We start from the raw sequence: 16,739 nt of genomic DNA, 5'->3' as shown, positions 1-16,739 counted from the left end.
GGAGGGGGACACCCTGACATTAGCCATCCTCTTCCCCCCCCACACACAGCAAGCAGGATTCTCGGGGAGCAGCTCCAAGGCAGAGGTCAGGAGCAGCACATGGCAGTGGGGGAGGGACAGCTGCAATTGCTAGCCTGCTGGGCAGCTGCTGCACAGGGAACTTAGGGGAGTGGGGAGCTGATAGGGGGAGCTAATAGGCGGGTTGTCGGTCCACCCTGGTTCCAACCACCCACCAGCTAGCTCCACCGGGCTGCTCTTCCTGCAAGCAGTGGACAAAGCAGGTGGCTGCCAAACGACGTTAGAAGGGAGCATTGCACAACTTTAAACGAGCATGTTCCCTAATTGATCAGCAACGTAACAACGAAACAACGTTAACCGGGACGACTTTAAGTGAGGAGTTACTGTACCATTTCAAAAATAAAGGGAGTTCACAAATTATGCTTATTAAGAGTTCAATCGTACTATTTAGGCACAGCACTGCATTAGTGCTGAAGAGCTTGGCGAAATGGGATGCATTCTTTCTCCAAGGATCCTCTCACACCTCCTTGGTTCATAGAGGGTGCATCTGCACTGCGACACCACTGCATGGGGTTCAGCATACGTCCTGTAACCTGGCTGATGAGTGGGTGGGGAGGAAGTGTTCTGAGCCATGGCTCCGCCTACTCTGCCTCATCCTGCCCCCTTTCGCATGCCATGTGCCCTCTTGGGAGAAGTGAGGAAGTAATTCTGCTTGGCCATGCAAATGGCTTAGGCTCTTGACTCTGTGCCCATCCACTGTGTACATGCATAAGGACAATGCAGAATCCGGCCCTACAGTATTACAATTAGTTGTTCTATTGTTTAGTGCTTTCTATAGCTCCTTTTAAAACCACACTAGGCACAGCATTAAAAACACTTTGTAGGAAACAATTCCGTGCTGCCTCTGCCTATGTCTATTGACTTGCTATGTCTTTTGTGGCTCTAACATCAATTATTCTGTTAATTACATCATTATACTGATCTTCTGAGTCCTCACTGGCATAGGTGGCCCTTTATAGAGGAATAAAGGAATCTCCCTTTACTTCTGTAGCAGGCCTCTCATAAAATGTTCAGCATTTTGCAGAGGCAGCAGTCTTAATACCCATTGCACAAATCATAATCATTCCACTGTTACCTTGAACTCTCCCCATCTGTTGTATCCGTTTATTGTCTCTTGTCATACACAGCCCATGGCAGTGAGCCTCCCAGCCCAGGTTGACAGATTCAGGCTCCTAGGTCTACAGTGCAAAAACAGCTGTGTAGACATTGTAGCTTGGGCCTTGGCACCTAGGGTGGGGTGTGGGCTTCAGAGCTTGAGCTCCAGCCAGAGCTGCAACTTCAAAGTGCCATGTACACAGCTATTTTGAAAGTGGTAGTGTGAACCTGAGTCTGTCGAACTGGGCTGGGAGACTTGGTGCCCTGTTGACCCATGCTGGGGTTGTCTTTTCATTATGTGTATGTTCAGCACCTAGCAAAGGGTTGATACTTAATTGGGCCCTCTCGGAGGTATATCAATCCAAATAAATAATAACTTTTTTACAAGTGATTGATAACACAGTTGTGTTGCATTGAGTTATTACATATTGCTAGTGTACTCACATTGCAGTTACAAAGTACCATGTGGTATTTCCAGTAAGATTAGGCCCTGCCATATACTGGCTAGGGAAACCATGTGATTGAAAGGTTTGGTGGAAAGCTGCTAAGGTGACTTCACAGGCTGAAGTAGTCATCCGTAATCTCCTCTTAATACTGGTTCAACCTCGTGGACTTCAAAGAAGTAGGAGACAACAAGAGGAGAATTTGACTGAGTGTTATCATTGTAATCTTTCTTTCCTTTTTTTCTTTCATAATTAGTTCAGGCTCTTCATCAGCTCATGATAGCCACATATCATTTATACATCCATTGTTTATTATCCTCATCATTTATTCTTGCTTTGCAGGCATTTGACATTTTTACATCATTGCAGAGGAGGAAATTATAGAGCAAATTAACTAATTATATTTTTATCTTCTTCATCTTAGTTAAAGCAAAGAGGAAATGTGACTCCAAGCCCAGTTCCATCAAAGAGATCCTTGGTTTCAGTAGTATCTGGAGTACAAGTTGAAAATACGTTACAGCTGTGCAGATCTCTTTGCAGTCATTTTGAATAGCTGGCTATCTGCCCCACTTGACAGTTTGTGAACATGGAGAATAATTTAGCATTCATGCTGCTGCTGTTCTGGCACAATTAATGTGAATGACATGCCCACCACTTTCCAAATGGATATTAAAAAAAAGAGTCATGACTACATTTTTGGTCACGTCATTTTCCATTGTCCCATAATAACACACAATGTAATGTCAAACATTAAGGCATAAAGGATATTTTGTGTGCTGGCCTATAAGTGACTAGGACATCTTACTTAGTAAATGTCTGCTACCAATTTAGAGAGTTGTTTCTAATTTTGGAAGTTTCCTGGAGAGTTTTGTCAACTGGATGTCCATGAATGCCAAGCATGTTCCTGGACTCCGTCGTGAATTCAGAGACTTCCAGGCTACAGTATAATCAATCAGCCATTTGCAATACCTTCCAACATAGCTCAGGTGTATGTGTCTGAGCTTAGTTCATCCATATTTCAAAAGGCTGCTTAAGTGGGTGCAATAGATTTTCTTTGCCATCGTAACTTTTTAAATATTTTTTGTTCCTGAAAAGTTTAATGGTTGTGAAAGGTGGGAGATTAGAAGCTATCGAGTCACAGAATAAATTTGGTATGGGAGCAACAGTGCTGCTTAGTCCTCACCTGGATTGCGGTCCTGAACCAACTCTAAAGGTATGCATTCACCGTGAAGTTACATCTCTAGAGATAGCCAAGCCTGAGTGAGAGCAGTCACCCTGTGAAATAACTCTCAAGTTATTGTGGTGCTGCACTCATTCTTGTGTGGCACTAAGACTTCTGGGGGACTCCTATGGTGCTTTACACTGCAGTAAGCCGAGCTGCTTTATGAATTCTCTCTCAGTGGCTTGTGGAAAAACTTGTCTGTCCTTTTTGGGCACACAGAGGGAATTGTGGGAAGGCACTGGCAGACTAGCAGCACTCCAGAGTTACTGGCCTGCATCCAGACTACAGAGTGGTCGTGTAAGAAGCTGACCAGTTGTGCTCACTCAAGCTTAGCCTCTTGGGCCAATCAGTTCGAGTTAAAAGCACTACAACACTTGAGTTATGATTTCTCTGTGTGGTCAGGACTCAAGTTAGGGGCAACAGTTAAATTATCATTTGTATTAACTTTTCAGCGAAGACAGGTCCTCAGGGTTGAGAATGTAATTAATGTTAACTGGCGGTGGTGGTGTTCATGATCTGTACACCTGTACTCTGAAAACTAGGGGCTTGTCTGCACAGTGGGGTAACGTGCTTTACTGGAGGGAGGGGAGTTCTAAAGTGCATTGTCATGTTGTGCATTAATTAACTGGTGCGCTTTAATGTAGTGCTGTTTGAAACAGTGCTATATTAAAGTGCACTAGGGAACCGTTCGTGCACACCAGCAAGGTCCACATGGACCAATTAATGTGCAACTTGTCAGTGCGCTTTATAAATCCCACCTCTGTAGAGCGTGTTATCCCACCATGTAGACAAGCCATTCATCTGCCAACATAACTAAAGAACAGCATGATTTTCTCAAACCTTTGGCTTGGCACCATGGATCTAGTTACAAATATGCATGCAGGGCGTGATGTGGTTGGCTTAGTGTGGGCTAGGAACACAGAGGAGTTCCTCCCAGCTTGTGCAACCCAGGGGCCGCTCTTGTTATAGGCAGACTAGGCAGCTACTGGGTGGCAGATTTCTGGGACAGCAGACTTGCTCCAGTACCCTCCAGCAGCGGCAGGAAGGGAGCAGGTGGTGACAAGCTGGGGTTCTGAACAGCAGAAAGCAACCCTCAGCCGGGCTGCGGGGGAACTGCTCCTTCTCTCTCCCCAGCCACTCCCTGCCCCTGGCACAGGTAAGGTTGTGGCCATTGCTTGGGTGACGATAGGCTCAGGGCTGCTTCTAGTGGCACTGTGAGTGCTGCTGGGGCTTCAGCCAACAGCACAGAGACCTGACTGCATCCATGTTGCCACCCAGCTGCCATCTGCCTCTCTGCACCCAGGCCCTGCTGTCCAGGCAGCCCCCAGCCACTGCTCTGGAGTCATACTGCAGCCCCCATTTCAACTCCACCATGTAAAGGCTCTGGAGGTGCTGCCACTGCACAGCCTACGAGCACAAGGATGATGAGCTTCTCCGGAAAGGTAGAGGGATGGGGGTGGGCCACGGGGGTGTAGAGTTTGCTGGGATCAGGCAGGGGTGCAGGCTGGGGGGTGCAAAGTGTCGGGGGCTAGGCAGGGGACTGGCAGTGCACTGGCAGTGCAGGGGCCAACGTGTGGGGGCAGAGGCTGAGGTGTGGAGACCCTTTCTCTTTCCAGTGGGAAGGAGCCTGCCACCCTTTATGTGAGAGAATCCGCGTCCCCAGTATGAGTAACTTTGTGAAAGGCAGGGGGTCTGTGATGCCCATTAACTGGGGCCTTACAGGGCAGGGAACTGCCCCCTGCTATTGCCTAGTTCCCATTATGGTTCAGTTAAGCAGCTCTACGAGGAAGGAGCCGCTGTTTTCCAGAACTGCTAAGCTGGGCTTCGCTCCCATCTTGAGCCCTGGGCAGCTGGGGCCAACTCACTCAGAATGAGCCACTGGGAAGGTTGGCCCAGGCTGGGGGTATCACCCATCCAGGGAGCGAGTTGTGGCCACTTGCAGGGCTGAGGGCAGAGGCTGGGGGACTTTCATCCTGATCTACCCTGGCTGAACCCATCAGGTGTCAGACTGTTCCCATCCCTTGGGGTCTGTCCCTAGGGCTCATTAGCCTCTGACCCAGCTGCCCAAAATTTAGGGAGGGGGGGGGCCTGTGGTAGCAGTTGGGGAGATGCTGAGTGTCTGCTGTCAACTTCTAAAGGAGTAGGAGCAGGGCAGCACATTGAAGTTTTACCTAGGGTGACAGATTGCTTCTGTGTGCACCACAATATGTGGTAGTCACACAATCCCAGTTCTTGTGTACCAGAGTGCAAAGCGGGGGTGGGATTGCAACAGTACCAGTGTCCCTAGACTCCTGGAAGGGGCCATGCCAGGTTTCAGATCACATTTGTCACAGGAGGAGTGCACACTGCACCCTTTCAAAGGGTGCAGCAGTAGTTATTCTGGCATGCGCTCTCTCAGCCCCATGAAGCAACCAGGATGCCTCTAGGGCCTGCCACTGGTGCAGATCCCTCAAAACCACCTACCAGATTAAAAAACAAGCTAGAGCCCGTGCTGAGAAACAAACAGACACAAGCTGATGGCAAAACATGGCATCAAAGGGCAGGCAGCACTTCAGCTTGATTCAATGCAAAAGCCATGAATTTATGACAAATGAAGTATATCTTTTATTCCTTCTTCTGATGCTATGTTGGAAAATGCCTTTGATAGTAATCTGGGTAAACAAGCTGCCTGCTGTAAGCTCCTGTGGTTAAAAACATAGCTGGAACTGGGAGACGTTTTTAGCTTTTGGCTCCAAACTTTTTTGTTTTTATATGGTAAAACTGGAAATTTTCAGGTCGTCTAAGGTGACCTGAAAAACAGAAGAAATTCTGTTTCCTCTGGGTGAGTGGAGGATGGCACAAACAGCTGGCGCAGTGAAGGAAGCTGCATTCCTCATGCTTCTTTAAGTCTCTGATCCTGCTTGCTGCTCTGAACTGCAAAGAAAAACCTGTGGCACCAAGTTTCAGAGCCTGGGTCAATGGACTGGGGTTCACGGGGCAGGGGCTTGGGCTGTGGGGCTGAAAATGGCAGTGTTCACGTTCCTGCTTGGGCTGGAGCCTGGGCTCTGAAACTTGGCAAGCCGGGAGGGTCTCAAAGCCCAATCTCCAGCCTGAGCAGGAATGTCTACATGGATATTTTTAGCCCTGCAGCCCGAGCCCAGCAGACCCAAGTCAATGACCTGGTCTCTGAGACTTGGTGCCATGGGTTTTTCTTTGTAGTGTAGCCATAACCATTGATTTCAGCTTCGCAGGATCAGTGTCTTAGGTATCAGTAATTCTGCCGGGGATTGCATGGGAGGCTTACAGCCCTCAAGTCATATCTTATTCACAAAAACTATCTGTCTAATCTATTTTACCCATCTAATCTACCTGGATCTATTCTGTATTCATAAAGCACCTGTTACCACTATGGTGATGGATGCTAAGACAAGCACCAAGAAAGATGCACACCAGGATACCCTAGGCACGACACAGGTTTAAAAATACAGTGGCAGCTGTCAAGGTTTAGTTCATCTTCCCATTCTAGCCATAGATAGGATCTGAAAAAAAGTGGAAGCCCTATTGCTTGGGATGTTTAAAACTAGACCGAGCGAAACACCAGTGGATGTACAATAAACCAACACTGTCAGGGTAATGGACTAGAAGCCTGATCCAAGGCTTTCCACTGAAATCAGAAGAATGTGCAAATCCATAAAAGCATACAGTGGATTGTTGTGATTACATCACCTTCCCTCTGTGAAAATCATGTGCTCCCCACTAATAACTATCATTTTGGAATGTTAATTTAGGGCCTGATCCAAAGCCCATTGAAGTCAAAGATTCCCATTGACTTCAATGGGCTTTGGATTAGCCTTTAATGAAACAAATAAAGACAGAACAAGAAGCAATGGTCTCAAGTTGCAGTGAGGGAGGTCTAGGTTGGATATTAGGAAACACTATTTCACTAGGAGGGTGCTGAAGCACTGGAATGGGTTACCTGGGGAGGTGGTGGAATCTCCATGCTTAGAGGTTTTTAAGGCCTGGCTTAACAAAGCCTTGGCTGGGATGATTTAGTTGGGGTTGGTCCTACTTTGAGCAGGGGATTGGACTAGATGACCTCCTGAGGTCTCTTCCAACCCTAATATTCTATGATTCTATGATGAAATAGATTTTAAGTGTAGCATATATTTACAGCAATGTGAATCTAGAAAGATAACTATAAGGACCAGATCCTCAGATATGAACATTGGTATTGCTTCCTTGAAGAAAAGGAGCTAAAGCAATTTACCCCAGCTGAGGATCTTGTCCGGTACATGAGTATAAGATAACATACTGGCAGCACAGAGCTGAACTAAGCAGGAGCTGGGAAAACACAACAAAAATATAGAAGAGACTCAGCCACAGACGGCAGGTTTCAGATCTATTGTACTATATAAATTCTACCACAGTAGCATTGAACTTCAAAAAGGGGGAACTACACAAAACTGAGGAGGCTAGTTAAATAGAAGTTAAAAGGAACAGTCACAAGAGTGAAATGTCTGCACGCTGCACGGAAACTTTTAAAAACACAATAATAGTGGCTCAAACTAAATGTATACCCCAATCGAAAAACTAGTAAGAGGACCAAAAAAATACCACCATAGCTAAACAACAGAGTAAAAGAGGCAGTTAGAGACGAAAAGATATCTTTTAAAAATTGGAAATCAAATCCTATTGAGCAAAATGGAAGGGAATATAAACTCTGGCAAGTCAAGTGTAAAAGCATACTGAGGCAGGCCATAATAATCTGAAGAGGAACTAGCAAAAGACATAACCATTTTTTTAAAGTACATCAGAAGCAGGAAGCCTGCCAAACAATCAGTGGAGCCACTGGACGATTGAGGTGCTAAAGGAGCACCCAAGGAAGACAAGTCCATTAGCAGTGAAGCTAATGAATTCTTTGCATTGGTCTTCGCTGTGGAGAATGTGGGGGATCCCCACACCTGAGCCATTCTTTTTAGGTGACAAATCTGAGGAACTGTTCCAGATTGAGGTGTATTTAGAGGAGGTTTTCAAAGAAATTGATAAATTAAACAGTAATAAGTCACCAGGACCAGATGGTTTTCACCCAAGAGTTCTGAAGGAACTGAAATATGAAACTGCAGCGTTAATAACTGTGATATTTAACCCATCACTTAAATCAGCTTCTGTACCAGATGACTGGAAGGTAGCTAATATAATGCCGATTTTTAAAAAAGGCTCCAAAGTGGAGTGCCAGTCAAAAAAACTAACTGTGTTAGGAACCATTAGGAAGGGGATAGGTAATAAGACAGAAAATATAAGGCCACTATATAAATCCATGGTATGGCCGAACTTTGAATACTGCATGCAGTTCTGGCTGCCCCATCTAAAAAGGATATATTAAAATTGGAAAAGGTACAGAGAAGGGCAACAAAAATGATGAAGGGTATGGAACAGCTTCCATATGGGAAGAGATTAAAAAAACTGGGAGTGTTCAGCTTAGAAAAGAGACAGCTAAGCAGGGATATGATAGAGGTCTATAAAATCATGAGTAGTGTAGAGAAAGTGAATAAGGAATCCTATTTTCCCCTTTACATAACACAAGAACCAGGGGTCATCCGACGAAATCAATAGGCAGCAGGTTTAAAACAAACATAAGAAAGCACTTCTTCACACAACACACAGTCAATCTATGGAATCCGTTGCCAGAGGATGTCGTAAAAACCAAATGTATAAGTGGGTTCAAAAAAGAATTAGGTAAGTTCATGGAGGATTGGTCCATCAATGGCTACTAGCCAAGATCATCAGGAACATAACCCCGGCTGGGTGTCCCTAAAACTCTGATTGCTTGAAGCTGGGACTGAATGACAGGGCATGGATCACTCGATAAATTGCTCAGTTCTGTTCATTGCCTCTGAAGCATCTGCCACCAGCCACTATCAGAACACACAATACTGGACTAGATGCACCATTGGTCTGACCCAGTATGGCCGTTCTTGTGTTCTTACATTCAGATGCCATGGATTATGTTTCTGCTGGGCAAGCTAAACATGCTGATGTTTTTTATTAAAAGTTAATATTGAAAAATGCAATCTATCTGTATCTTTGTACTCGGGTCCAAACAGTTGGATTCAACTGACCTATGCTTCTGTGTGTGCTGAAGGGGACGCTGTGTGCAAACCCAAATTAAAAACTGCTGCTTTGGAAGTTTACCTATTTGTTATTCAGTTACTTCCATCAGCTCTTGCTGCGCTGGCTCAGACTGATTCATAGTCGTTCCAGACCTAATTTGCTCCAATATTGTATGTGTTTTTTCGGCCCCTATCCTTCTGAGTTTTTTTTTTTTTTTTTTTTTTTAAACTGCTCATGGAAGCTGAGGGATTAGTCCTTCTGGAGGTCAGAATGAAATCTCCATCTCTGAAAATTAGAAGTGAAAGGTTTTGTTTTTTTTTCTTTTTATTGATGGTCCCATAAAAAGATTTATGACACCACTTTGGAGTTGTCTGATGATGTCATGTCTTCTTTTAGGACTGCTCAGCTCCTCATTAGGGCCTGATCCTGCTCTTGCTTAAGTCTATTGCATTACTCCCAAGGACTTAAATGAAAGCAAGATCAGCCCTCTAGTCTGTCTTTATTCACATCCTCCTGATCAGTCACATCTCCCCTTGCTAGGGTAATGATAAAACTGCAACAAGCAAAAGAATGGGCAGAGTATCCATTTGTATTGCCAAGTTAAACTTTGGGTGAACTTCCTACTCAAATAACCAGGATTATATTATTAGAGATATATTATTAATTATTAGTGTTCATTTGTATTTCAGTAGTGTCTAGAGGCCTCGTCATTGTGATGAGTGTTGTCTATATGCCAAGAGACATCCCAGACCCAAAGAGCTTACAGTCCAAATAGACAAGCGAGACAACAGGCGGGAGACAGGAAATATTATCCCCATTTTACAGATGGGAAACTAAGGCAGTGATTCCTGACATTTTCTCTGCTATGGCACACCTTGAGCTTCAGGGGCTCTTCCTCCCACTCCCAGCCGGCAGCTGCTGGAGGGTTGGGGAGGGACAGAGGAGCCTACCCATTGCTTACACAGGAGGAAAAGGGGGGGGAAGGGATGGAGATTGAGCTCTGGTTGGTTGCTCCACCCCTGGAGGAGGTGGGTCACTGAGGCAGATGGCCAATCAGAAGGCAGCTTTCCCATCCCACCCCCTTGTTCTTGCATGTAGTTTTTTTTTTTTTTTTAATCAGCATACCGGTTTGGGCCTGAGGGCACACCGGTTGGGAAATACTGAACTAAGGCACAGAGAGATTGTGATTTACCCAAGGTCACACAGGCAGTCTTTGGCAGAGCTAGCAATTAAACGCCTGTCTTCTGGGTACCTTATCTACAAGAGCATCTTTGCTCTCACATTTCTTCTCAGAAATGTAGATTATATGAATATTGCTGTTTAAATTAAAAATTTGTTATACACTTCTAAGTTTTAGGGTGTGACTGGTTTAGGTACAGGAGCCAGACACAGTTTAGCCTTACATCTGTACTGCATGAATATCCGCACTGTAGTAACTAACTACAAAAATCTTAACCCAGCATTCATTGGGCTCAGATTGGAAACTGGGATGGATTCTTTGAATGTGGTATCTATTTAATTTGTCCTGGAACCCTTGTTAGGAATGTGGACATTACATTAGTGACCAAGGACTAGATTCACAAAGAGGTTTAGGTTCCTAACCGCCTCTTGACATTAGGTGCCACTGACATTCACAAAACCACTACTCAGCTGCAGCCTAACCCTGTGGGTGCCAAAACGCCATAGGAGCCCAAGTTTATGCCAGCATGAATGTGCAAAGCCACCTCAACCCAGACACCACCCCACAACTAACAAGCTTCCCTGGAGCCCTTGCTCATGCATAAGACCTGATGGGATTCTCAAACTAGGTGTTCTCCCACCAGCAGGGTCTGATCCAGAACATGCCTCACCTGCCCTAAGACAGTCATGGGCAAGCAGGTCAGGAATTTTGAGGGCTGGCTGATGTGGGTGCCTGCCCCAGAATACTCAACAGCCCAGAGGTTAGGGCACTCACCTGGGATGTGGGAGACCCAGATGTGAATTCATGCTCTGCCTCATTTGCCCCAGGACACTCCCACATCTTAGGTGAATGCCCTAGCCAATTGGTCTCTTTTTCTTTCTCTCTGGCCCAATGAATAATTCTGTACGCAAAGTGGAACTGCTTCAAGAGAAAAGATGGAGAGCACCACCCACCCCAGTCTGCTGATTAGGGCACTCACTTAGGTACATAAGATCAGGTACAGCCGGGAGTAGAAACAGGTCTCCCACATTCCACATGCCCTATCCATGGAGCTAGTGGCTACATTTGGGTCTCTCTCTGCTTTTTTTGTGAGAAAGAGCTGACTTGTCTTAGGTGCCTAATTTCAGGAGCGGGTATACAGCTGAGAACCCTGAGTGGAGATAAGTCCCTCTTTCCAGCCTGTCAGTCAGGTGCCCAGAGGATTAGATCAATGCATGGAAAGAATGGGCACCTAACTCAGGACTGTGAATTCCAGTGGATGGCAGGGTGCCTAGGAGTTAGACACTGGAACACTTAAGCACCCGTTTATGAATCTAGCCCCCAGAGTCACTAGCATAGGATGGTCTCAGTTTTTAACCCGAGCGGCTATTGGGGTCAGGTTCAGGCAGTGTGGGGACGATCATGTTGTCTATGTTTAGAATCATTTGCAGTCCAACTCTTAACTGTATCGAACATGAACTCATCCTAGGAAAATAGAATCACACTTCCCCAAAGATTTGGTGGTTGCATCCCCTCCCTTGGCTAGACTGTGGATTGTCCCCACACTCCAAACTCATATAAGCCTCCTCTGGTAAATATTTCATCTGTGAAATTGAACAGCTTGGCTTCCGTTTAATGATTATTGGTAATAAAGACTAAGAAAGAAACACAGCCATATTTTAAAAAAGCAAATGTATTCCTCATGAAAGATGCAAGGTCACGATTCTTGAAGAATAAAGTCCTCTTGTAAGCCACAGAAGAAGAATAGCCCAGCAGAGAAGCTGCCCCACACTGGCATTCCAATATGCTTCCATGTTATTCTGGATGGACTATGTTTTGGGTATGGAGGATAGTTTAGCCTCTATACACATTCAGTTTTTGGCCTCTCTGCTGAGTCTGCCAACCAGTATGATATGGGGGTGTTTTTTGAAGTACAGACGCTTCTCCACTAAACTTGGCTGATGCCACCAGCACATGTTGACCACTTAATGAACTTCAGATGGTAATGACTTTCACTAACCATTTACTTATCATTCATCCAGTGATCTAGAGGTGAAAGGCTCTGTATCTCATTACCAATTCCGTCAGCCATTCGGTTGCCTGAAGCTTGAGCTATTTTCTTATCAGCAGGGAGATATTAACCTGTTCTGTACAACTGCCACTGCTGACATTATTGTTTACATGTAAATAACGTATAGTTTTCCCTTGTTGTCTCGTGTCCTACTAACATGAATCACTCAGATGAAATTACTGCATTCTGCTGACTCCTGAGTGCAGTGAAGTGGTGAGAAACCTGCTGTTCTCCCTAACGCAATTTGCTTGGTTCCTGAAAACAGCTTTTATCAGTACTGTGGTAGTAAAAATTCAGATTCGGAAGTGGATCACAGCCAACTCTTCCACTTGTGCAGAAAGTAAGTATGCCATTAACCATGTCTCTTAAAGTTATTTATCTTATGAAAGCAAAGGAGTTCAAAGCCCTCCATTTGCTGTCATACAGACTATAGATATCTGCTATCAGGTCTTCCCTGGATAAGCTGGGCACTTGAGAGATAGAAGTAGAGTATACAGTATTGCATGGTGTATGCTCTAAAGTTGTCTGCAAAGTAATAGGTTAGCCAATAAAATATACATTATCTACATTGCTGCAGTATGAAAAACATTATGACCAGGGACATTATTATATGTTGAGATTATACTCTTACCTGACTACGGTTTATTCTCTTAGAGACACAGTTTAATGGATAATGTGCTTTGACGGGATTCAGTTCCAGGCACTGCCACTGTCATGAATTTGGAAGAGTCACTTCATTTCTCTCTGCCTCTCTTTCCTCGTTACCCTTTGCCTATTTAAACTATAAGTTCTCTTCAGAGAAGATGCTCTCTCTTTACTTTGTATGTATAGCGTAATGAGGTCCTGCTGTCAGCAAGGGCCTTGAGGTGCTACTTAAATACTAACAATTATAATAATCTTCAGGAATAGGGTCTTTTTTTCTGACTGATATTGAGGCCAACTAAAATCACCAGATTGTTTTAGTTCTTTTTAAAAAACAAAACAAAACACAAGCCAGCATTCACAAAAGAGACCTGATTGAGAGCCTTAAAAATGAAGGTTAAGTAGATGTGGTAGTGCAGGTACACCATGTTGCCCCATCAGTGCTTCATGGACCTCCTCTCAAAGGGAGCAAGGAATTCAGAGGATATGGTTCCTCTGCTGAGACTTCGAAGAGAAAGCATTAGTGCCAGTTGTCATTGCTTTTGTGATATGCACACCTGTCCCTTTGGAAAAGGACTGAGACCACTAATTCATTTCAGATAGCTTGCTGAACAGCCCTCTGATGTTAATAACTTTCAGCAGAGGAGAAAATCTCTGTATCCAGTTACCAAAGCACTGCTGACCAGATTGTTTCAATACATCATTGGTATTCCTACCCAACTACATATACATGAAGACAAAGTCTTCTTAGAAGAGACAAAAGAGCCTGAGAATTTTTTTTCTCAACTATTCAGGTGGGGGAATAAAGTCCACCTACTTTGTTGTCAACTGGGAAGCAGGGGACCACAAGCACAAACTTTAAAATAGGTTCCCTTTTCACTTGTACCACACTAATAACCCTTTATAAATATGATCTGTTCTGTATAAAGATCAGAGTGTGAGATTTCCAAAGTCACTAGTGATTTTGGGTAGTTCAGTTTTTGTGTACACAACTTGAGACACCTTCCAGGTCTCTGTCAAGCACACATCCTCTGAAAATCAGGAACCTTTAAGGTGTCTCAGGTACCCCTCATTACTAGTCATTTAAGTAAATCTTGGCCCAGGATCCACTGTATCAGGTGTGTATTGTAAAGTTCATTGTGGGACAGCTTTCAAGTGTCAGTCGAACCATTTGCATCAAATTGTTAAGTGTGGCTTAGGTTTATTAACTTAACTGGACAGGGAACCCATCTTTATCTGTTTGTCACATTCCAGGCACATCTATGGTACTATGTATGTAATAATGCCACTGCCAGTCTGGCTTTCTTTGTACATACTGTTGGAAAGGAGGAGGTAAAAAGGTGCCTGTGATGGGGTGTACCAACCCCACACTGGTGAGGCAAGGTTTAAGGAGTTGCTCTGGACACAAGAAGCCACACCCCCTCACTCCTGCTGGGGACGCACCCAGTGGAGGGAAGGTTCAAAAGGGAGCAACTCAGCTCAGTCTGGACTGACCAAGCAGAAGAGCAGTTGAGTGCTACAGCCTTCTGTGGACAAGCTGCGGAGGCTCCAAAAGGCCAGGATCAGGTCTTACGGTCAAGTTGCCGCAGACCCTTCAGCTGCAGAACCCAAGGACACCGAACCGCCACAGACAGAGGGACACCTTCCGGAGAATGGCCCAAAAGAACTCCAGGGGGGACCCCAAGACAGACCAGGGACACCAACAGAGCATCTGAAGCCAAGGTTGGAAGTGGCCCATGGAGCAAGCTTAGGGGCACTCACCACCTAGGCCTTGCAATTTGAATGATTGTTTCTTTGGGACATACGCTGGTACCTAGTGGAGCAGGGAGGGCCCAGGTTCCCCTACCTCTGGCCACTGACTCTCATCACTGGGAAGCACAGCCGTTGAATCCCACCTCTAGGCAAGGCATCCACTGACTCCGGCTGCTGAGTGACACAGCCGCAGAATCCCACCGCTAGACAAAGTGACCACTGACTTTCACACGGAGTGACACGGCCACTGAATCCAGCTACTTGGCAAGGCGGCTGCTGACTCTTGCCACTGGACGGCAGACTCCGGAGCAACGCTATTAGGCGGTACTGCCAGCCTTGGACTCCAAACCCCCTTTGATTGCACCATAATTCCAGGAAAAATATATTGCAGACATTTATAACTCGTCATCTAATCAGATGGAAAAAAAATCAAAAGGTTAAATGGCTAAAGTTGAAATAGCCTACACAGAAAGCTAACAGGGTACTTTTTAGTTTCCAGACTTCAAAATGACAGTAGAGAAAATGTGGCAATTACAGACCCATGTCTAATGCTTTAAAACAACACAATGTAATTGCTTTGATATAAACATTGAAACATATATTCATTGTGCGCAGGCCAATGTGCTCAATCATGTTATTTTTAATGAAAATACTCTTGAAAATGGGTTAGGCAAAGAACATTTGTTATATCTGCTGTGTTAGCAAATCATTCAGTCACTATTTGATATCTAAAGTGCTATTTCCTGCCACTTGTTAGACATAACTTAATCCTTCTCTACATTTCAATAGAGGGTTCTTAATTTTCATGTGAGCACCTCGATCTTAAGAAGAATGTAACATATTTTTTATAGTCTAGACCTTATTTTCATAATAGGAAAAAACTGGCAGATTCGACCCTTGCCCCTTTAATAGCTGAGCACTATGTTATGTAAAGAAAATGCTGAGTGATCCTTCACTGAACTGATTTTTTAACAGATTTGTTTCACGATGCTTAAGAATGTGACCATAGGAAAATATAGATCTTTAGGAGATGGCTGTTGCCAGGGCCGGCACTTCCATTTAGGTGACCTAGGCGGTCGCCTAGGGCACCAGGATTTGGGGGGGGGCGGCATTTTGCCGCCCTCAGCGGCAATTCGGCGGCGGGGATCCTTCTGCGCTCCGGGTCTTCGGCGGCAATTCTGCGGCGGGTCCTTCACTCGCTCCGGGACCCGCCGCCGAAGTGCCCCGAAGACTGGGAGCGCGGAAGTACACCCCCCCCCCCCCGTCGCAGAATTGCCGACGACGACCGGGAGCATGGAAGGACCCCCGCCTAGGGCGCCAAAAACCCTGGCGCTGCTCCTGGCTGTTGCAAATATAAAGTACCAGAAAAGATTAGTGAAATAGGTTTTGTATTTTCAAGCTGTTTCTAGAGGAGATGCTCTGAAAGCCATAAAGATATGCTTCTTTATCCGACTAATCTATTTCACATATACAATAATTTGCAGCCAATAAATCTAGGATGCATTTCCATGATATGGCATTGTGTGGCAAACAGAAAGGATAATCTTATTCATACTGTGGTGGTTGGTATTTTTATAATCAGCTTTGTCATGTAATATTACTGGAGAGTGTCATGCAATATTCAGTATTAGAAAAGAAATAGTTTTGCAAAAGGAAGATATGCTATACACCAATTTATATCATCAGGGATCCATTGTATGCTACAAGAGAATTATCTTCTAAGTACATGGGGTTTGGTGAGAGGACAGTACAGAGGAGTTTCTTTTTGTAAATAATACATTTTTGAAGCTGGACAATCCAGATGAAGCTATTGCAGTCGCACATTCTACCAAGAGGAAAATTAACTTCTTCAGAGTTCTCTTGAGTCAAACAGGAAGTATTCCCATAACAATAGTTCAGATGTTTCACCTGTTGACCTACGTTTTGAGGTGTTCCATAGAAAGCATGACACATAGCCTTAGAAAATAATTTTCTCAGAAACATAAAGACTCACTAAACTGTGAAACTTGTTGAAGTCCTGTTAAAAACCATCCAGAATTTAATGTTGGTTATGGTTATCAAATACGTTAGGGGTCTAATCATGGCTTAATGATCTAAAAACCTTCCACAACATGTACAGTAAACTGGGAAAGGTTGGAAATCTTGGTCTCATATTTGACTGCATGAGTGACCAGAATCTCATCTTAG

At 44.6% G+C, this 16,739-nt stretch overlaps 1 protein-coding gene across 1 annotated transcript in view; it reads left to right on the top strand.

The window, feature by feature from the left end:
* SEMA3A (semaphorin 3A) overlaps positions 1-16,739 on the top strand; it is a 284,250-nt gene that overhangs the window by 55,990 nt on the left and 211,521 nt on the right. The gene's annotated exons all lie outside the window — the stretch shown is intronic.

Source organism: Terrapene carolina, unplaced genomic scaffold, assembly GCF_002925995.2.
Source record: "Terrapene carolina triunguis isolate 2854851 unplaced genomic scaffold, T_m_triunguis-2.0 Scaffold68, whole genome shotgun sequence".
NCBI lineage: Eukaryota > Metazoa > Chordata > Testudines > Emydidae > Terrapene > Terrapene triunguis.
Note: the sequence above shows the minus strand (reverse complement) of the source record. Positions and strands in the feature narration are given on the sequence as shown.